This window comes from Pinus tabuliformis, chromosome 7 (genome assembly GCF_031772625.1).
Source record: "Pinus tabuliformis cultivar Carrire ecotype Pingquan chromosome 7, CPIR1, whole genome shotgun sequence".
NCBI classification, from domain to species: Eukaryota; Viridiplantae; Streptophyta; class Pinopsida; order Pinales; family Pinaceae; genus Pinus; species Pinus tabuliformis.
The window spans coordinates 409,130,144-409,153,434 of NC_142293.1; the positions used below are offsets into that span (position 1 = coordinate 409,130,144).

Sequence of the window (23,291 nt, forward strand, 5' to 3'; positions counted from 1 at the left end):
CTTGAAATTGCATATCTAAGTACTGAGTTTTAAAAAATGCTCCACACATAATGGCAGAGTACATGTTGAATGGTGCATTACATGTATTGTTTATTGAGATTGCTACAAATAATGATAGTAAAATAAGTCAATATAAATATTTATATAGGTAGTCCCAACAAATTCTGAAATCAAGTTCAAATTCTAGAAGCAAGTTCAAACAGAAACATTTTCAAGAAGTCATGAGGAACTACAAAGAGAAAATTTATTTTTCCACCTTTATCCAAGCCTTAAAGTTGACTCACAAATAATATTCTATATAAATTGCTATGCTTGAAGTCATACTTCCTAGTACAAAAGAAAATCTATATAGGAAAGTAAAGAGGGGCATCTACTCCTAAAAATCTCAGAAGCGTCTATTGTTAGCTATTACACATAGAATGCACCCTAAAGTAATATTATTTGTATTTTTAATACTAAAAAAATGTGCAATGAAGAAAGTATAGAAAAAGCAAGCATGCGCATCATATATAAAGAGACTAGAGAGCGCATCAAAACAAAATGTACCAACATTTGCGAGATTGGATATCTACACTTGGTAGAAACAAAATCCTTAATGAAAGGAGAAGAGGAAAAAAAAGGTATAGTGTAATCATATACAAATGATTGGAAAGCACATCAAAACAAAATGTACTATCATTTTGCAGAATCAACATGTATTATTCATCAACTGGCTTCTACGTAAACAAGAAAAATAACCTGGGTCCTATCAAGGGAAACACAATGAAATTCCCACAAATGAAAATTATAAACACACCTTGAACTTCTCTAAAACATTAACCTTACTGTGTACCTCAATAGCTCTCGAGCACGTGTCTCCAAAACTTCTACTAGGCATTGAGGATCATCTTGCCCTGCCAATATAAGCTATCACAACTTGAGTATATCTCCATAAGGTAAACCTTTGACACACTCCATACCTGCTTCCATCACAATAAGAAGGAATGAAAATAATAACCTTGTAGCAACATAATAATTCCAGTGAACATACCATTGAGGATCAAGAGCAGATGAGGTGTAATGGATGGAACTGAAAATGGAGCATCAACACTATCTGCACTATTCTGTCCCAAACCTGATTCATAGAGTTTTTAGGTAGCATCAGTATTTGGGAAAATGCACAATGATTTCAAAAGCAACTAGACCAAGAACACCAAGAAAGCATGCCTAAACTATTTTCCTAGAATGGATAGAAAGACAACTTAAACCTTAGACATACAACTTGCACCACATAAGCTTCAATGGAAGTGACCAAAGGAAGAAATAGAAAAATAATTGAGCACAATATTAAATCAAATGTAATTACAAAGGTGCTACAATATTTGTTAGTCTTTTAAGTTTTAACACGTGATCTCAGTTATATTAACCGGAAGCACACCTTGCAAGAAAATTTCATATTTATGGATTCATCTTCTATGTCTACTTGCATGGAAAAGAAAGGGGTTGCTACATTGTACTACTCAATGAGTTCTAGGTAATTTTCTAATAGGAGTGTCTAATTGAGTAAGAAATTACACCATTTTCTTCATAAATTCTACGGTGTTACCTTCATCTAATTCAAAATAAAGGGAAATTTGTAATCACAGTCAATATGCATTATGTGTGGACTTGGAGAAAGTGAACCTCTCACTTGGCATTCCTACTAAAAATCAAATTTTAGTTTTGTGGCTTAGTTGGCAAGTAGTGAGCCCATAATAATGATTCTGAGAGATCCTTGCATACTACTATTTCCTATTCATGGTATAAAATCAATGTTTGAAGAAATATTGATCACACCTAAACTTCTCTAATAACTTCGAGTTCTAAAAAACAAATATAGTTTCATGGGCCACCTCTTGATATTTTTCTACTTGGTCATATACAATGGTAACAATAGTTAAGAGCAATCATAATGAATTCACACAGGTATATATATTATAAGAAAAGTTATCTCAAAGAAATGTTGAATATCAACAGAACAATTATATAATAGGTAAGACAAAAAAATAGACTTATCTTCGTGATGCTTTGACCTATAAGTCAAAACTACAGCAAAATCTTGACACCATAAGCATGCATAATAGATGTAATATTTTAAAAAATCCAAAGATCTGAAATCAATATAATCAAGGAAATCATGATTGATAAACTCATTAATTTGATAGTTTCCATACCTTGGATGATAAAGCAATACTTTTGGGCATCCTCTACTAATTTGCAGATCTTGTATTGATTTCCATAGGGCAGAGTAAAGAAATATCTGTTGCAAAAGGTGTTGTTTCCAAAGGTCTTATTCCTCATTTATTCGCTTTTTCCCTCACCCATGCAGAGGTTTTTGTAGGCTCAGAACATAGTGGCCCCTCTTGCCTATATTGTTGTTGGGACATGTGTATTCCTTATATTGGTCACCTCGGTGGCAATAGACAAGCTAGCATTTGGCCTGCTAGGGATAACCCTAACAGTGAGTTTTACTTGGTGGGTTCTAGTATATATTCTATAGCCCATACTGCAGGCATACATGGGCGGGCTTCACCTTGAAGGCCTTCACAAGACTCTGGTCATACTTCAAGTTAACTCTAGCATCAACTGTTATGCTAATGTATGCCTTAATACTCTTTGCAGGATACACAAATTATCTTAATTATGTCTGGATGTTTACATAATAGTTTAGCCTGTTTTGACAAGTTTTGTTTTGTTCTACACCTCATTCTGCAGTTTGGAAATATGGTACATTGAAGTATTGGTGCTTGTATCAGGTTTGCTGCCAAATGCAGAGGTCACTCTAGATTCCATTTCTGTTTGGTATGAGACTTTCCCATTTAAAGATAACTAATTTAAAGCCAAATACAAGCTCCATGGCTATGCATTGTCCCAACTTAGTTAGACAGCTATGCCAGTTAATAGATCTCTAACGTACCAGGTTTTGAACATATATGCAGCATGAATTATTACAACTAGGAGTTGATGGGAACGTTGGGTCTTAGTGCAGCTACAAGGTATACATTTATGATCTATAGTCATATATTGTTTTATTGGGGCATCTTTACGGCTATTGCAGATTTTGGGAATATCTCAAGATTTTACCATCCAGAGAGGGTCAAACAATTGATCCCTCCTGACCTTAGGATTCTTGAATATTGGGGAAATCTGCAGTCCACATAAGTTCAACAGTTTTATTGCAATGTTGAACTTGATTTCTCCTTGGAAAACATTATATAGCATGGTATACTTTTTTTCCCATTTGCTGTATCTAAAAATTTCTTTTCTTTATTGTTGTATTTATATTATTTGTAGTATAAGAGTGGGTAATGAGCTAGGAGCCAGGAGACCTAAAACTACAATATTTTCAGTTATAGTTGTGGTGGTCACTTGCTTCATAATAAGTGTCATACTTTCCACTGGGATTTTTATACTAAAGAAAGAACTCGCTATGGAATTCAAAAGCATCATTGTGGTTATATGCTCAATCTATGCATTGATACCTCTGCTTACAATATCTATTATCTTTGAATGGCACCCAACCCATTCTCTCAGGTTGGAATTTTCATATCAACAATTTATCTATAGTAGAAAGTTATAATGTTGGTAGTTGATGTTTGCTATATTTAGGCTTATATTTTCACAATATAACATGCAACCCTTTGCAACTCATGTTGTTGAAGAGCATGAGAATGTACAGTTACAAGTAACAAGCAATGAGAAGTTTATGTTCAAAAACAGTTCTTTATATTCCTAGTCTAAGTAGAAAATTGCTTTTTGTTAGCCAAATTACAGAGAAAAATCTGCATGTAGAGGTTGTGTTCACAACAGGCAGATACTTGGTGAAGAAAAGGGGCAAAAATATCATAGCTTTGGGGGTGGAACAACATTCATTGTATAGGTTTGAAGATGTGGCAATGAAGAATCCAAAGGATGTGGTAGATTCACATGAAATGGTGAACAGTAGAGATACTTACGTCGGCTCACTTTGGCAATGGTTAGCATTTGTGTTTGCAACATTTTTCTCTTCTAAGTAGGTTAGAGATGGTTGTTAGTCTACCTACTATTCAGGGGAAGGTTGGAGATGTTCAACATGTTTGGACAGGGAGCAGAACAAGGAGATTGTTGACACAAGCCAAGATAAGAAAGCAAGTAGAGTGTTGGAGTTTGCGCATGGGGAGATTTGGGGGATTCTTGTCACTTGAATTGATCCCAAATCAGTCTAAAGGGGGTCAAATGATCATTTAGAGAAGGTACCTTTGCTAATAGCACAATCCCTCTCTCCAAAACTAGTACACGCTAGCTCTAAAGGAGTTTCCTAAAAAAAATCATATGCTTGAACTCATATTTAAGAGTGACCAGTGCCAAACCTAATGGGCAATGGAAGAAGATAAAAATATAAGAAATTCATCAAAGTAATCAAAGATTTAAATTTGCTAAATAAAACCTGAAACATTGAGATAATAAGACACAGAGCCGCGATTAAAATCTCAACAATAAATAAGTAAATAAATCCAACAAATATGATTTTAATATAATCAAATATGTAGTCATATATAGTTCTAAAATAATTGAGCTAAGAATTTAGTCATATATAGTTCTAAAATAATTGAGCTAAGAATTGTTCCAAGGAAACAAAGGGGGCTTGAAGGTTTGAAGCATTGTCATAACTTAAAACCTCATTGACTTACACAACTATAGACAAGAAAAATTTAATATGGACAAAGATGGAAGAACTCTGAAGGGCACTGATAACTTGAACTACCATTCTTCCATCCTCACACAAAGTAAGAAAAATATACGTCGTAGTTAAGCCTAGCCTTGATGATCATATCTTTAATCAACTAGAAATCCCCTGCCTTGAATAAGAGGTGTAACCCTTGTCTACTCATGAAACCTAATCATGGCCATAATACCTTTGTCACAGATCCAAAACAACACAAGCTTTGATTTTTTTCATGGAGATATTGTGCAATATCTCCATGAAAAAATTAATCACAATACCCTCAAGCAAAGTGCTTGAGTATGCTCAGAATAGGTTCCAAGACATAAAAATAGGATAATGTAATTTTATTTATATCCAACAAATGACAACAAAAGAATGTCAATAGCACTACTAAGTGCTAGTGTTGATTTTTTGTGGGAGCACGGAATATGGCTCCTAAGAAAAAAAGTAGAATGCCAAAAGTAAACTAAACTAAAATACTGCTCTAATACGACAAACCAAACACAAGCTTTAATCTAAGATGAACTGAGCACAGATAAAGGAAAACCAATTAAAAGAAATGGACCTAGAATCTAGAATATAAATAAAGCAAGAATATTAAGATCCACTAGCACTTTCTCCCTAACATCTTAGGTTGAATATAGGAAACTCCCAACATCATACTCTACAGAAAAGGAGCTAGAAGATAATCTGTATTGTGCACTATGTTGCTACCTGGACAAGGACTACCACCACTAAGGCCTAGATGGCATCATCTAATTGCTGCAATGGGATCCAGAACGACAATAACACTAGGGTTTCTAGAAAGTAGGAATAGCTCATAAGCCCATACTAATCTAGAATCAAGAGCCATGTTGCTAACATTCTGTCTCTCGGGTCCCCTAGCAGAGAGGAGCACCAGAGAGAAGTGATCAACTGAGTGGACAATAGTCTAGGGGGTGGCTAGAAAATTTGGGACCATACTCTCAGAGCCTCTTGCACATATAAATATGTAGCATTGGTTTGAATACCAATAGAAACTGGAAAGGGTTCATGACTCCCTAAACAGAGGGTGGAACCATCCTTAGATCTCATAATAAAAGGGGCAGCGAAAAATGAAATGTTCCTCAATCTCAATCTTAGTCATAGCATGCCAAGACTATGACCTAAACAACGCATAGGAAAAAAATAATTTATTTGCCCTAGAAAAGGTTAAGCAAGTCCATGAAAGCCATTCATCATATGGTCCCTCACAACCCTCTATAACATGGTATGGTCTAATGCTTAATGTTGGTATTAAACTAGTATTGGCACCAGAGGTTGCAAAAGAAACGACGTAAGGCATAAATTGAGGACAACATGCCATCTCAATTTGAGAAATAGTAACATTTCATGTTCAAACACAAAACACTTTATTTATAGGATATCAATTTACAAAATCTGAAAATGAAAAAATCCAACCAATTTGTAAATGTATGAACTTTATCTTACAATCTCAATAGGTTGTACGAGATCATTTATTTCATGTTCAAATACAAAACACTTTATTGATAGGATATCAATTTAAAAAATCTGAAAATGAAAAAATCCAACCAATTTGTAAATGTATGAACTTGATTTTATATTCTCAATAGCTTGTACCAGATCATTTAATCTTGCTCCTGTCACTTCTTTAACAATCTTTTTACCCTTCAATACTTTGAAGGTGGCCACAACCTTCAATCCCAACTCCTTGAAGAAGCATGTTAAAATTGACAACTAGGGAAAAAATTCATGTGGGTCATCTTATTCATGGCTGATAATATTTTTATTAGATTCCTCTCATCGAGAGGTGTAGGATTGATATAAAGATCATACGATTCTGATAAGTATTCATGGAGATATGAATTTATTTTGACTATGGAATTATTATCAAGCCGACCTACAACTCATGTAGGCTCAGAAGTCCAACAATCGCATCTATTCAAACACCAACATTGTGTATAAATATAAGAGTACTTTTCCTCATTTGGACTCACTCATCTCATCACATCCCTCTCTCTCTACTGCGCAGAAATGAGTCTCTTCTCTACTGCGTAGAAAAGGGTCTCTCTCTCACACATGTGAAGCCAGAAGCTGTTGAACCTGAAGCTATAACTGCAGATCCAAAGTTTGACCAGCGTTGACCATCAGATCTCCTCTTTAGAACTGTGTTGTAGGTCCATCTGGATCTCCTCTGAAAGATGCAACTTTTGGTGGTGGAATGAAGTCAATCCGACAAACAGTTTGCAGGATATCGACTGCCCTAGTTTGAAGCCGAAAACTGCTGAAACTAAAGCTGCAACTGCAAAAGTAAAGATTGACCTACGTGGACTAGAATATATCCTCTTTGGAACTACGTTTTAGGTCCATCTGGATCTCCTTTGAAAGCAACAACTTTTGGTGGTGGAATGAAGTCAATCCGACGAACAGTTTGTGAGATATCATCTGCCCTAGTTTGATAATGAAGCACTAATGCTGATGCTACTGATCTAGGGTTTGCTACTGCTGATATGAATCAGATTTATTGTACTATTTATCTCTACTAAATTATTGAAGATAAAAGAAGATTTGATCAAAGGGTTTCCCCACACATTGTGGGTTTTGTCTCTGGCTAGCCGCCACATCTTGTGTCTCTTGTCTTGGCTTGTTTTCTATCGATCGTTTAATGTTCTATCTGCACTTTACTTTATGTACATGTGATTGCTAATCTGTGGAATATAATGAGCAAAAGAAGTAAACTGTTACAATCATATAACATACCATAACTTAACATGGTTTCAGAGCTGAGGTGAAGACAAAGCCCAAGCAAGAGAAATCACCAAAGAGAAGATTGGCATAGCTATCCTAAAAGAACGATGGGGTCCTCAACACTCTTTCCTGCCGAAGACAAGCTTCATGAGAAAGCTGACTATCATGGATGGAAGATGTCTATCGATCTAACCCTAGAGCATCAAGGAGTGTTGGGTCACGTGAGAGGCAATATTGTTGAGCCTCCATCAAATGCACCTCCTGCTACCAGGAACAAATTGAAGAATGGAGAAATTAAAGCGAAGAAGATCATCCGGGACTCTATCAACAAGCGCTTAGTGGCCTACGTCTCTGATCTAGACACCTCCAAGGAAATCTACGATAGACTAGTGAGTTTATTTAAAGTTAATGATGCAAATCAAGTTTTGTTTCTTAGAAATAAGCTGAGGGAAATCAAGAAGGGTAGAGATGAGAGTATGCAAGCATACTTCTTAACAATCACCGAGATCAAGAACGATCTCCTATCTATTGGGGAAGCTATTATTGATAGAGAAATGGCACTCACAACTCTTGGAGGATTACCATCTGAATCGTATGTGTTCAGGACTACTCTTCTGAACAATAATGTAATTCCTGGTTTCGAGGAATTAGTGGCTAGATGCATTCAAGAAGAAACAAGGGTAGAAGAGCAGGAAATGACCTTGCCTAAAGGTTCTCCTGCTACTTTTTCTTCTCATGCTAAGAAAATAAATAATTCTGGGTCTAAATCGAAAAGAAAGGCTGGATTTAAGGGTGGAAGAAAAGGATGATGTTTCATTTGCAATAAAGCAAGTCACTATGCAAGGGAATGCCCTAATAGAAATGACTCTCTCCATGACAATGATCAAAATCCCTCTCACGGTAATCGAAGGAATGGAAAATTCAACAGCAAAGGTAAACGGAATAATTGAAATCAAGGAAGAGGGCAACCATTCAAGAAGGCTAGAAATTATAGGTATGAATCTAACACTGTTGACAATAAGCAGGCTGAATATTATCTACTAGTTGCTCTATCTACCTCTGCTCGTTTGGACTCAATGGGAATTTGGCTCATTGATAGTGGTAACTCAAGACACTTCACTGGTTACAAAGAAGTACTCCATAATCTGGTAGAGAAAGAAACTAACCTAGAAATTGTCCTTGGAGATTACATGAAATACCCAGTGAAAGGTGTAGGCAATGTTTCTCTCAAATTGAATCAAGGTAATACGATTCACTTACAAGATGTATTATATGTACCTGATCTCAAAAAGAACCTAGTATCCATCTTGGCAATGGAAGACAAAGGCTACAAGGTAACCTTCAATGACGGTAAGGTACGTATATGGAAAAATAATGTTAAAGATGATTTCACTCTTAGGTTTCGATTTGATTATTTATATCAGGTCGGTGGAAGTCCGCTAGGTGTCATGTCTTGTGACATAATGCTTTAGTCCAAACTTTGGCATCGAAGGTTTGCCCACCTTTATTACAAAGCTCTACCTGATGTAAGATAGATGGTAACAGGGATCCTCGAATTCCAAGTAGAGAAAGAAGGTGTATGTCCGGGATGTGCCGAAGGAAAGCTCAAAAGGGGACCACTCCCTTCAAGTCAAAGCAAGACCTCTGTTATATTACAACTAGTTCACTTATACATATCAGGTATGATGCCTGTGAACTCCTTGGGAGGATATTCATATTATCTCACTTTTATAGATCACTATTCTTGAAATACCTAGATATACTTCTTGAAAAAGAAGGATGAAGTGTTCCCTTGGTTTCGACACTTCAAGGCCCTAATCGAGAATCAAACTGAAAAGAAGATCAAGATCTTAAGAACTGATAATGGGACTGAATATGAATCTAATGAGTTCCATGATTTTTGTAAAGAGGCTGGCATCAAGAGGGAGACTACTACACCATATACTCCTGAACAGAATGGTGTGGAAGAAAGGAAGAACCATACAATTATGGAAGCTATCCGGGCCATGCTACATGATCAAAGACTTCCAAAGTTTCTATGGGTTGAAGTTGCAAACACTGCTGTATATGTACAAAATTGATGCCCTCATCAAGCATTGGGTTCCAAGACTCGTGAAGAAAAGTTCACCAGTAAGAAACCTAATGTTTCTCATTTTAGAATTTTTGGAAGCCTTGTATATTTTCATGTGCTGAAAGAAAAAAGAAATAAATTGGGTGCATCTGGAAAGAAGGGAATTTTCGTGGGCTATGGTGAAAATACTAAAGGCTATAGAATCTATGTAGCCGGTCAAAGGGAATTTGTAATGTCACCTTTGACGAAGATATGGCTCTCAGCAAGGTGAACAATCTTCTGACATTGAGGAGCTCTCAAGAAGCGGACACCAAGGAACCAAAAGAAAAGGATGATGAATCAATGCTTGATGTAGAAGAACCCATGGATCTGATTGATCCTCCTCCACATGAGCCTTCCTCTTATAGGAAGAGGCCTTCATGGCTTAGGGGGCTACTTGATGCTGCTGAAGGACATGCTGCACCCCGAGGAACCTTTCATGAAAGTAAGAAACCTAATAGGTATCATGCATACCTGACCATCATGAGCACGATCATACAAAATGAGCCTTCATCATTCTCAGACGTCGTCAAGCATCAAGTATGGAAGGATGCTATGACCAAAGAATATGAGTCTGTCATGAAGAATGATGTCTGGGAAGTAGTTCCCAGACCCCAAGACAAGATAGTTGTTACTTCCAAATGGCTTTACAAGATAAAGCATGCAACAGATGGAAGTAGAGAAAAGTATAAGGCTTGTTTTGTTGCTCGTGGTTTCTCCCAGAAGGAAGGTATAGACTATGATGAGATATTTGCACCTATTGCCAGATATAAGACCATCCACTAGATCATTTACCTTGCCGCTTCACATGGATGGAACCTACATCAGATGGATGTGAAGACTGCATTCTTACACGACTCGATCAAAGAAGAGGTCTACGTGGAGCAACCCGAAGGATTTGAAATTTATGATCAAAAATATCATGTATGCAGGTTGAAGAAGGCTCTCTATGGGCTGATGCAAGCACCCCAAGCATGGTATGAGAGGATCAACAACTACTTGATGAAGCTGGGATTCACTAGGAGTGAAGCTGATCCTAACCTTTACTTTAAGGTTGAAGAAGATAAACCTCTCATACTAGTGTTGTATGTGGATGACCTCATTCTAACATGTGCAGACCCTCTCATTCTCAAATGTAAGAGGGAGTTGGCTTCTGAATTTGAAATGAATGACCTAGGATTGATGCACTATTTCCTAGAACTTGAAGTGTGGCAAAAGCTAGGAGAAACTTTCCTATCTCAAGGAAAATATGTGGTGAAGATATTGGAAAGATTCGGTATGATGGACTGCAAGCCTATAACTACCTCGATGGAGCTTGACTTCAAGAAGTTAAGCGGTAGTGCTGCTGGACCTATTTTATGAAATGCTATCGAGTATCAGCAACTCGTCGAAGCATTAATGTTCTTAGTGAACTCTCATCTAGAAATATGCTTTGCAGTCAACACGTTGAGTCAACATATGGTTGAACCCCACCACATACATTGGATTGGTGCCAAGAATCTACTGAGATATCTTCGTGGCACTATCACTTATGGGTTAAGATACACTGTCGGAGATGTGAGACTATTTGGATACACAGATGCTGACTGGGCAGGCAATTTGGAGGACCGTAAGAGAACCTCCGGGTGTTGTTTCTCCTTCGGATCTGCTTCAATATCCTGGATGAGCAGGAAGCAGAAGTCAGTGGCTTTGAGCACCGCCGAAGCAGAGTATATGCTGCTACCATGGCTTCTTGTGAGGCAGTTTGGTTGCGAAAGATCTTCAGTGAGTTGTTTGGATTTACTTTGGATACTATCGTGATCCTTTGTGACAACCAGAGTGGGATTCGTTTGTCAGAGAATCCCATATTTCATGATCGCTCCAAGCATATCGATATCAGATACCATTATATTCGAGATATGGTGCAGTAGGGAGCTATAAGGCTCCAACATATCGGTACATATGAACAGGTCGCCGACATTCTGATAAAACCCTTGGGAAAGTAAAATTTCTGACTTTCCGGGAACAACTTGGAGTTGTTCAAAGATCCTCCGATGAGGGTCATGTATGATGCATTGAGCTTTGAGAGCTCCAGGTGGGTGCGGGGTGCTTCTTGGAGCAGCATATGACCACAGGATGATTCACTATCTCCTGGTGGTATACATGTACAACCCATGGCGACATTGTAGCAGGATTGATGTGTTCTCCTATGAGGCCTGGATTGATGTGTTCTCCATGGCGATTGTAGCAGGATTGATGTATTCTCCTGTGAGGACATGATTGATTAGTTGTCCTGTCGAGGCATCCTACCCATGTAGTCTAGGACTCATGGCAAGTACCTCTCATCTGATCAATGAGCAGGGAGATGAAGTTAGGGACCATAATAATATCGATGGACACATCGTTGTATCTACCATACTCCCTACGCTAGGATGACCTCCATTCATCTGGGATCAATGATACTGGTCTAGGACCAGTGGTAAGAGTTGTACCATACTATGACACTGACTTCGGATCGGTTGAGATTGGCCTGGGACCAGTGGTACATACTCTGAGACTGACTTTGTGTCAGTGTAGTACTAGTCTGGGACCAGTGATAGTGGTACATATTATGACGTTGACTTCGGGTCGGTTGAGACTAGTCTGGGACCAGTGGTACACTCTCTGAGACTACGATACTGGTCTGGGACCATTGGTAGGAGTGGTACTTACTATGAAGCTGACTTCTGGTCGGCTGAGACTGGTCTGGGACCAGTGGTACGCACTATGAGACTGACTTTGAGTCAGTGGAGGATGATACTAGTCTAGGACCAATGGAGTTGTACTCACTATGACGCTGACTTCGGGTTGGTTGAGACTGGTCTGGGACCAGAGGTACATACTCTGAGACTGACTTTGAGTCAGTATGATACATCCTCGATCATTTCTTCTTCTTCATAATTCGGACAAAAGCAGAGAAGAACAGAACAATGCAAGAGCATAGTAGAACAAAGCAAAACAATACAGATTAGTAAAGGGCAGAACAAGACAAAGTAGAACAGGTAGAATAGAGCAGAGCAGGGTAGGGGACAAGCTGTACAAGGCAGTGCATTTGATAGTAATGACCAATAGACAGATTATAGATGAAGTTCTCCCTAGTTGAGAGGGAGTGTTAAAATTGACAACTAGGGAAAAACTTCATGTGGGTCATCTTATTCATGGCTGATAATATTTTTATTGTATTCCTCTCGTTGGAGGTGTAGGATTTATATAAACATCATCCGATTCCGATAAGTATTCATGGAGATATGAATTTATTTTGATTATGGACTTATTATCAAGCCGACCTACAACTCATGTAGGCTCAAAAGCCCAACAGTCGCATCTATTCAAACACCAACGTTGTGTATAGATATAAGAGGACTTTTCCTCATTTGGACTCACTCATCTCATCACATATCTCTCTCTCCACTGCGCAGAAATGAGTCTCTTCTCTATTGCGCAGGAAAGAGTCTCTCTCTCACACATGTGAAGCCGGAAGCTGTTGAACCTGAAGCTGCAACTGTAGATCCAAATTTTGACCAGTGTTGACCATCGTATCTCCTCTTTAGAACTGCACTGTAGGTCCATCTAGGTCTCCTCTAAAAGTCACAACTTTTGCTGGTGGAATGAAGTCAATCCGACGAATGGTTTGCAAGATATCAACTGCCCTAGTTTGAAGTCGGAAACTGAAGCTGCAACTGCAGAAGTAAAGATTGACCTGCATGGACTAGAAGATATCCTCTTTGGAACTGCACTATAGGTCCATCTGGATCTCCTCTGAAAGCCACAAATTTTGGTGGTAGAATGAAGTCAATCTGACAAACAGTTTGTGAGATATCATCTGCCCTAGTTTGATAATGAAGTCGCTAATGTTGATGTTGCTGATCTAGGGTTTGCTACTACTGATATGAATCAAATTTATAATACTATTTGTCTCTGCTGAATTATTGAAGATAAAAGAAGATTTGATCAAAGGGTTTCCCCACACATTGTGGGGTTTGTCCCTGGCTAGTCGCCACACCTTGTGTCTCTTGTCTTGGCTTGTTTTCTATCGATCGTTTAATGTTCTATCTGCACTTTACTTTATGTACATGTGATTGCTAATCTGTGGAATATAATAAGGAAAAGAAGTAAACTATTATAAGCATAGAACATACCATAAGTTAACAAAATAGTACCTTGGTAATACTCATCCACATAGCTAGTGTAGTTGCAGCTATTTTTCATAATATTATATGTGGAGTTAGAAATAATTCCATGTGACCATAGGAACTCTGCCCTTGCGTTAACATCTATGAAGAAATCAAGCAATGTGTTACCAATCTGTAACCCAACAAAAAAATATTAATCAGATAATGTCTTGACTTCATGCACCACCAGAATAAAAGACAAAGACACTTTCCCTTTATAGACTTACTATAAATCAACTTGTAATGACTGTATATATAAAATTTTATATGCATTATTTATATTGGAAGAATCTTGTCATACAATATAGTTGGTTTACATATTCCAAAAAAATACAATTTAAAGCATCTTTTGACCATTTAAATTGGATCCCTTACTTTACCAACAATAATGGAAATAGCTATAGTACCACCATAGACAGATAAAAACGAAAGTGAGTATCTTTTGAGAAGGACAAAAGAAAGATCAACAAACTTTGTCTCTTAAATTGGTTAATCCAAAAATGCATTTTCAAAGAATAATTGTACAAGATATTGTTGAAAAGCTTTCCACAAATGTAGAATTAGACTTACCAGTATACCCTTCAGATTGAAGATATTCTCCTCAACAATAAGTTCTACCCACTGAGGAATATAGTGACCTAGTTAAGAACTTCATACAAGTCAGCTTGAAGATGAAGGGAATGACAATAGATAAATGTTTTCATCTTTCCCTGCTATCAGTTTTAGTAAAAATCTTAACTTAAATAATAATTTCACCTACATATCTCTCCCCTGTTAAATACAGATATCTAGTCCTATACTCTAGAAACTTGTCAAACCAACCATGGAGAAATAGCAAGTTGTCCTCCGCTGCAAGAAAATTAGGCAATCATATTGTTGTTACATACAAAGGTATTGTAGAAAGTTTTATCATATAATTTACATCTGGCCACTGATATTTGATACTTTTTTTAGCATCATTTTCACCCAAATAGTATGATGTATCATTAGAATAGGAAAATCCAACTCTAGCGGGAGTCTCTAGATAAAGCATGTTTTCTTCTGCACAAAGCAAATAGGCAGTAGCCTGAGAAATACAATACATTCTTCTGAACTATTGGTAATCCTTGCATTAAGAAGGATGATTATATCATACAAGTACCAAAAATCAAATATTAGCACACATACCTTTGTTCTAGTTGTACTCATTCATAATCCATTTGCCTCCCCTAGGATGAAATGGACCATTCTCGGATAGTGCCCCAATGCCAAATGAAGAACAACCAGGCCCTGTAATTTTCCAGAGCCAAACATGATAAGTAGAATAAAAGATGTTAATAAACTCCGGGAAACCTATTACAAGTTACAATAAAATTTATGAAAAGAGTCAGGGGCTTACGTACTATTCTCTTAAGGGATTTCTCTACCAACTACATATATACTATGGATATACATCAACTATGTAAAATTACATGTTCCTTCTTAGCTCAATTTACATGTACCTCTTGAACATTGAACATGAATTTTAAATATTTATTAATAATAAACATTTAGAATATTGAGACCAAAGGAGAGATTTAGTGGATGGACATTGAATTCTTAGGATTAAAGCTTGAAGACTTGAGTGCCTTAGAAAGCCACATATATTTATAGGACCATATGTAGTTTTTTTCCTGAATAATGGCCTATCTATTCAGTTGCAAGTTTACGTCTGTGCTTTCAAGACCAGCAATTCTTTCAATTTCGAAAAAGACAGAGTCATATGTTAATCATCACTTAGCCCTAAACAAATTAAATATCTTTCGTCCATGTTTTATTAGGTTGTCTATACCATTAAACAACATGAAAATGGCCAAAAAATGCAGATGTTGCTACTTCAACTAATCTCCATTGAGCCATACAACCAAAGGCTTCAAATTTGAGTCTATCTCAGCTTCTACAAAGTAACAGAATAGATCTCAGCCACTCTTTTCATCTACTGTGACATACCCAACATATTGCTTGAAGGTCATGTTAGGATATTCCAACACATATGAAGTAGTTAAGTATAATTTGGTCTAGTATATAGTTAGGTAAAGTGTGTTTCTTTAATATGTACTTTTTGTAACTTACAATTCGACGGTCACGATATGTAGTGATCCGACGGTTCATTCTCTCCTCGATATTACCGACACTTGATCCATGGATTAACACCCGATTGGTCCATGATCTCTATTTAAAGAGCATGGAGGGTCATCTGTAGGGTAACCGTTCATGAGAGAAGCTTATGTAAATTTTCATTCTTTTATAAATAAATTGCCTGAAGTGGCCGCATTGGCTCAAGCCGTGGACAATACTAGTGTATTGATCTGTGATCTGTTTGTGAGCGGTTTCCTTTGGTGTTCTAGAGCTTCTTATCACATGGCCAAAAACAAAGCCATGTTTTCTTCTTTAAATGGTTGTAACACCAAAAATATATGTGTTGGTGATGATAGATCTCTTAGAGTTGTAGGGACTAGAACTGTTCATATAGACAATGGTCAATTTAATGATGTATTATGTGTTCCAACCTTATCCTGCAACCTTCTATCTGTATATCAGATAACTCATTCAGGTGAAGGTAAAATCGTTGAATTTTCACCTCACAATGTTGTAATTAAGGACCTAAGAGATCCTCGTGAGATTTTAGCTACTGGCATTGCTGATGACTCTACAAGGTTGTATAAGTTTCACAACTTTGGGTCATCAAATCTTCCCTCGGTATTTGTTGCTCATAACAATGAAGTGAGTAAATTTTGACATGATCGATTTGGTCACTTAAACTATCGCTCCCTTCAGAATCTATGTAAAGAAAATATGGTGACAGGTCTTCCAATGGTATCTTGTAGAGATGGTGTTTGTTCTGGATGTGTACTCAGAAAACATCATCAGGATAGTTTTGAAAAATGTGCCTCTTGGCACGCCTCAGCCCCTTTACAGCTTGTGCATAGTGATTTATGTGGTCCACTTCCAGTTGTTTCATTCTATGGCTACAAGTATTTCTTAACTTTCATTGATGATTTCTCTAGACGCACTTGGGTATACTTCTTAAAACTCAAGAGTGAAGTATTTAACATGTTCTTAGCCTTTAAGGCCTTTGTTGAAAAACAATCTGGACATCAAATCCTTAAGCTAAAATCTGATAATGGCAGAGAGTATGTTAACCACAAATTCATCAACTTTTGCATTGAGATTGGAATTCAAATGCAACATACTGTTCCATATACTCCACAACAAAATGGTGTAGCTGAAAGGAAGAATCGCACCTTAAAGGAAATGGCTAATTGTATGCTTCAATCTAAAGGACTTAGTCTTAATTTTTGGGCAGAAGCAATTAACTTTGAAAATTACATAATAAATTGCACTTCTACTAAGGTTTTAAAGAATATCACTCTAGAAGAAGCATGGAGCTCAATTAAACCTGATGTAAGTCACTTTCGTGTTTTTGGAAGTGAAGCATAGGCCCATATTCCATATGAGAAACATAAAGCTTTAGAACCTAAGAGTGAAAAATGTATTTTTGTTGGATATTCTGAAGATGTCAAAGGATATAGACTTATTCCACTTAAGTCCAAAAATGTTATCATTAGAAGAGATGTAAAGTTTGCTGAAAATATATCGGCCTATGAGCCTAGTTTGGCGGATGTGCCACCTCTCCCTATCTCTTCTACTTTTGAAAATATTTCTTCTTCAGATGATGAAAGCAAGGATGACAATCCTCCCCCACCTTCTCAAGATCCTCCTTCAGCTCCTCAACTTCCAAAATGGGTCCGTGCTACTCGGGATGTAGCAGGTGATCTTGCCGGTGATCCTACAGATCAGCGATGTACACGTTCTCAGTTCGATAGAGCCTCTTCTTTACTGGCTCAAGCTTCAACGAATTATGATCCTGACACCTTTGCAGAAGCTTTAGGCCATCCAGATTGGGACGCAGGTATGAATGAAGAATATCGTTCATTATTGGCAAATGATACATGGGATCCTGTTCCTCTACCAAAGGGATGAAAACTTGTTAGGTGCAAATGGGTTTATAGAACCAAGTATGGACCAGATGGGAACGTTGATAAACATAAAGCTTGTCTTGTTGCTAAGGTTTTTCACAAGTTGAAGGCATTGACTATACTGAAACCTTCTCCCCTGTTGCCAAAATGAACTCTATCCCCCTTGTTCTTTCCCTTGCTGCCTCTTTCAAATGGGAAGTCCATCAGATGGATGTTAAATCTACTTTCTTGCATGGGGACTTGCATGAAGAAATCTATATGGAACAACCTACTGGCTTTATACAAATAGACTCCAGCCTTGTATGTCGGCTTAAGAAATCCCTTTATGGTCTCAAGCAAGCTCCTCGGGCTTGGTATGCCAAAATGGATAGCTTTCTTTTAGAATCTGGCTTTTCTAAGTGTCATTCTGACAATACTGTCTACAGCAAGAAAGAGGGTAAGTCTCTTATCATTCTTGTTCTTTATGTTGATGATCTTATCCTCACTGGTAGTGATCCCAACCTTATCGACCATGTGAATTCCAGCCTTAAAAAGAAGTTTGAAATGACAGACTTAGGACACTTGCATTATTTTCTTGGTCTTCAAGTCTTGCAATCCAAGGAAGGTATTTCCCTTTCCCAGTCCAAGTATGCCTGTGATCTTCTACACTATTTTCACATGGAAAACTATAAGCCAACCCCTTCTCCCTTTCAATCTAGAGCCAAACTTTCAGTCACTTGTACTTCCCTGAAGTTGATGCTACCTTATACCGTCAACTTGTAGGAAAACTTTTGTATCTAACCCATACTCATGCTGACCTTTCCTTTGTTGTTGGCCTTGTTGCTCGGTTTATGCAAAACCCACATGAAAGTCATTAGAAAGCAGCTAAAATAATACTTAATTATGTTCAAGGTATAGTTCAGTTTGGGATTCATTACAGTGCCGAAGCATCTCCTCTATTGGTTGGTTTCACTGATTCCAATTGGGCTAGTGACCCTGATGATCGGAAGTCTACTGCAGGTTATGTGTTCACTCTTGGTTCAGGACCTATTACATGGGCTTGCAAGAAACAAGGTGCCATTTCTCTTTCTTCAGTAGAATCAGAGTATCGTGGTGCCGTAGAAGCTAGTAAGGAAGCCTTGTGGCTTCTCAGATCCTATCAGAGTTTGGCTTTCAGCAGCAGCATCCGACTACACTTTGGTGTGATAATCAAAATGCCATTCAACTATGCAAAGATCTAGTCCAACATCAGCGCAGCAAACACATTGAATTGCACACGCACTTCATCAGAAAGCTCTTTCACGACCATTTTCTTGAAGTGCAATATTGTTCAACAGATGATCAAGTTGCAGACATCTTTACAAAGGCTCTCACAGAGGTGAAGTTTACTAAACTTCGATTTATGGTTGGAGTTCAGGAAGTCGTCACTAAGGGGGGATAGGCTCTAGTGCCTCCTTCCTTCTCCTATTGTGTCATATTTGTACATCCTTCAATCCTATCCCAAGTTGTTCTTAAGGGGGGATGTTAGGATATTCCGACACATAGGAAGTAGTTAAGTATAACATGGTCTAGTATAGAGTTAGGTAAAGTGTGTTTCTTTACTATGTACTTTTTGTAACTTACAATCCGACGGTCATGATATGTAGTGATCCGATGGTTCATTCTCTCCTCAGTATTACTGACACTTGATCCGTGGCTTAACACCTAATTGGTCCATGATCTCTATTTTAAGAGCATGGAGGGTCATTTGTAGGGTAACCGTTCATGAGAGAAGCTTATGTAAATTTTCATTCTTTTATTAATAAATTTCCTGAAGTGGCCGCATTGGCTCAAGCCATGGACATTACTGGTGTATTGATCTGTGATCTGTTTGTGAGTGGTTTCCTTTTGTGTTCTGTCTGAGGAACTTACCCTGTAAATTCCTACAGGTCACAACTAGCTATCTAGGCAGCCTATCTACAATATCACTTTTTCGAGTTGATATGATTTTTGAGACTAAGAAGACCAAAATGGCTAGCCGTTGAAGACCATGCATCTTGAAGACACGTTGTGATGCTCTACAGATCCAGACTTTCTCTTTAAAGGAACACAATTTTATTCAACACTGATCATAAACTATCAAAATGGGTAGAGAACTATGTTTGTATCTAAGAAGCTTGCACTTCTTCTTCCTTTGTTGTAAGATTCCACACACATACTTTTATATTAAAACCAGTTGGCTCTCCAAGCTACTTGGCAAGTAACAAGTTACCACTCCATTAAGAAAGGTTGAAAAGTGAGGCAAGGCACGACACAAATAACTTTAACAACCTTTCTTTTCTTAATCACAGATTAGGAGGAAAAGTTTGATAGGCCCCAGATTACCAGGTGTTGCACTTTGACTTTAATACATACAGGTGATTTATAGAAGTTACTGAATAGAGGGAATAATTCCAAGGATGGCTATATAGAAAAACTAATCCCAAGGAAGACACTTTGAATCAATATTTGCGTTCACATTTTCGAATTGGAATGTTTTCACCATGGATCAATTTGATTCTAGATATGTCAAGCTCCCACCTAAATTTGTCAATCATATGCTAACTACATGGTCATTTCGTCAAAATAAATGTTGAAAACAGTGCATTTATAGACTCATAAAGTTGGTTTTTATTTAAAAACTTGTGTCAATAATTGAAAAACCCTCGCCTCACCTCCCCCTTTAGAGCTCCATTAAAGTAGAAATTGAAAAAACTTAAATTAGCATCCTCTTATGAAGTCAAAATGCCCTTTGGTGACGTACTGCCATGGTAGGTTTTCCATATTCATAATTCATAAATATTTACAACTATAAGTTAACAACCCTACATAAAGTCAAAAATGTTGCACTATGATGCATGGATATGTAGTATTCAATACCTGGAAGTCACAAATAGAATGAATTAAAAATTTCACACTATAGATCAACCACTCCAAAAGTGTCTACCAGATTGGAACTAAATGACCATTTACATAATAGATGGATCTGTCAAATAGATGTTAATCAAATGATCATTTATTTTTAAAAACATTGTTGAAAACAATGGATTTAGGGACTCCTAAAGGTTAATTTTAGTTTTAAAATTTATTAATACTTAAAAAAATCTCTTTTACCTTACCTTTAACCTTTTAAAACCAAATGTTAGTCAAATAAACAAAAAAATTATATAATTACATGTTTTATCGTTCAACAAAACTTTATCTACTTTACCTCAACTCCAAACATCTTAGACTTCTGGGTGTCGAGAGATGATAGACAGATGTCTAGTGTGACGTCATATCTATCAATGTATTGGCTGACCTCCATGCTTAGTATTGACTACACTTCTTCACAGGTCGAAGAAACAGTGCCTCGGTAATACTCATCCACATAGCGAGTGCAGTTGCAACCATTTTTCATAATATTATCTGTGAAGTTATAAATAAGGCCATGTGACCACAAGAACTCCGCCCTTGTGTTAAAATCTATGAAGAAATCAAGAAGTTGGTTTCCAATCCGTAACCCAACAAAAAAATATTAAATCAGATCATATCTTGATTTCATGCATCAGCAAAATAAAAGACAAAGACAATTTTCATTTGTAGACTTACTATAAAACAAAAAAATATTAAATCAAATCATATCTTGATTTCATGCATCAGCAAAATAAAAGACAAAGACAATTTTCATATGTAGACTTACTATAAACCAACTGCTAGGGATTCTACATATAGAATTTTTTATGCATTAATGAAATGGACCATTCTCTCATAGCGCCCCAACGCAGAATGAAGAACAACCAAACCTTGTAATTTTCCAGAGCCAAACATGATAAGTAGAATAAAAGATGTTAATAAACTCCAGGAAACCTATTACAAGTTACAATAAAATTTATGAAAAGATTCAAGGGCTTACGTACTGTTCTCTTAAAGGATTTCTCTACCGACTACATATATACTATGGATATACATGAGCTATGTAAAATTACATGTTCCTTCTTTGTTCAATGTACATGTACCTCTTGAACATTGAACATGACTTTTAAATATGTATTAATAATCAACTTTTAAAACATTGAGACCAAAGGAGAGATTCAGTGGATGGACATTGAATTCTTAGGATTAAAGCTTGATGACTTAAGTGCCTTAGAAAGCCGCATATATTTATAGCACCATATGTAGTTTTTTTCTTGAAATATAGCTTATTTGTTCAGTTGGAAGTTTTCATATGTGCTTTCAAGACCAGCAATGCTTTTAGTTTGACAAAAGACAGAGTCATATTTTAATCATCACTGAGCCCTAAACAAATTAAATCTCTTTCATCCATATTTTATCAGGTTGTCTATACCATTAAACAACATGAAAATGCCAAAAAACTGCAGAAGTTGCTAGTTCAACTAACCTCCATTGAGCCATACAACCAAAGGCTTCAAATTTGAGTCTGTCTCAGCTTCTACAAAGTAATAGAATAGAGCTCGACCACTCTTTTCATCCCCTATGACAGACTAGCACATTGCTTGAAGGTCATAGATGGCTCTCCGGGCAACCTATCTACAATATCACTTTCTAGAGCCGATAAGACTTTTGAGACTAAGAAGACCAAAATGGATAGCCATTGAATACCATGCATCTTGAAGACACATTGTGATGCTCTACGGATCCAAACTTTGTATCTAAAAGAACACAACACTATTTAACACTGATCATAAACTATCAAAATGGGTATAGAAGCATGTCTGTATCTAAGAAGCTTGCACTTCTTCTAGCCTCATTGCAAGATTCCACACACAAACTTTTATATTAAAACCAGTTGGCTCCCCAAAATGCTTATCAAGTAACAAGTTACCATTTCATTAATAAATGCTGAGAAGCTAGGGAAGGCATGACACAAATAACTTTAACAACCTTTCTTTTCTTAATTACAAATTAGGAGGCAATGTTTGACAAGCCCCAGATTACCAGGTGTTGTGCTTTGAATTTAATACATACAGGTGATTTACAGAAGTTACTGAGTACAGGGAATAATTCCAAGGATGGCTATATAGAAAAGGTAATCCCAAGGAAGACACTTTGTATCAATATTGGAATTCACATGCTTGAATTGGAATGTTTTCACCATCGATCAATTTGATTCTAGATATGCCAAGATTCCACCTAAATTTGTCAATCATATGTTAACTGCATGGTCATTTACCTAAAATAATTATTGAAAATAATGCATTTATAGAATCATAAAGTTGGTTTTAATTTAAAAGCTTGTGTCAATAATTGAAAAACCCTCACCTAGCCTCCCCTTTACAGCTCCATTAAAATAGAAATTGAAAACACTTAATTTTTTTACAATTATAAATTAGCAGCCTTTTATGAAGTCAAAATGTCCTTCGGTGACATACTGCCATGGTAGGTTTTCCATATCCATAATTCATAAATATTTACAATTATAAGTTAGCAAACCTGCATGAAGTCAAAAATGTTGCTCAATGATGCATGGATATGTAGTATTCAATACTTGGAAGTCACAAATAGAATGAATTGAAAATTGCACA

At 36.9% G+C, this 23,291-nt stretch overlaps 1 pseudogene; it reads right to left on the reverse strand.

Moving 5' to 3' along the window:
• Nucleotides 1-807: 807 nt before the first annotated feature.
• On the reverse strand, nt 808-22,375 carry LOC149247687 (serine carboxypeptidase-like 45; annotated as a pseudogene).
• Between the last annotated feature and the right edge of the window lie 916 nt (nt 22,376-23,291).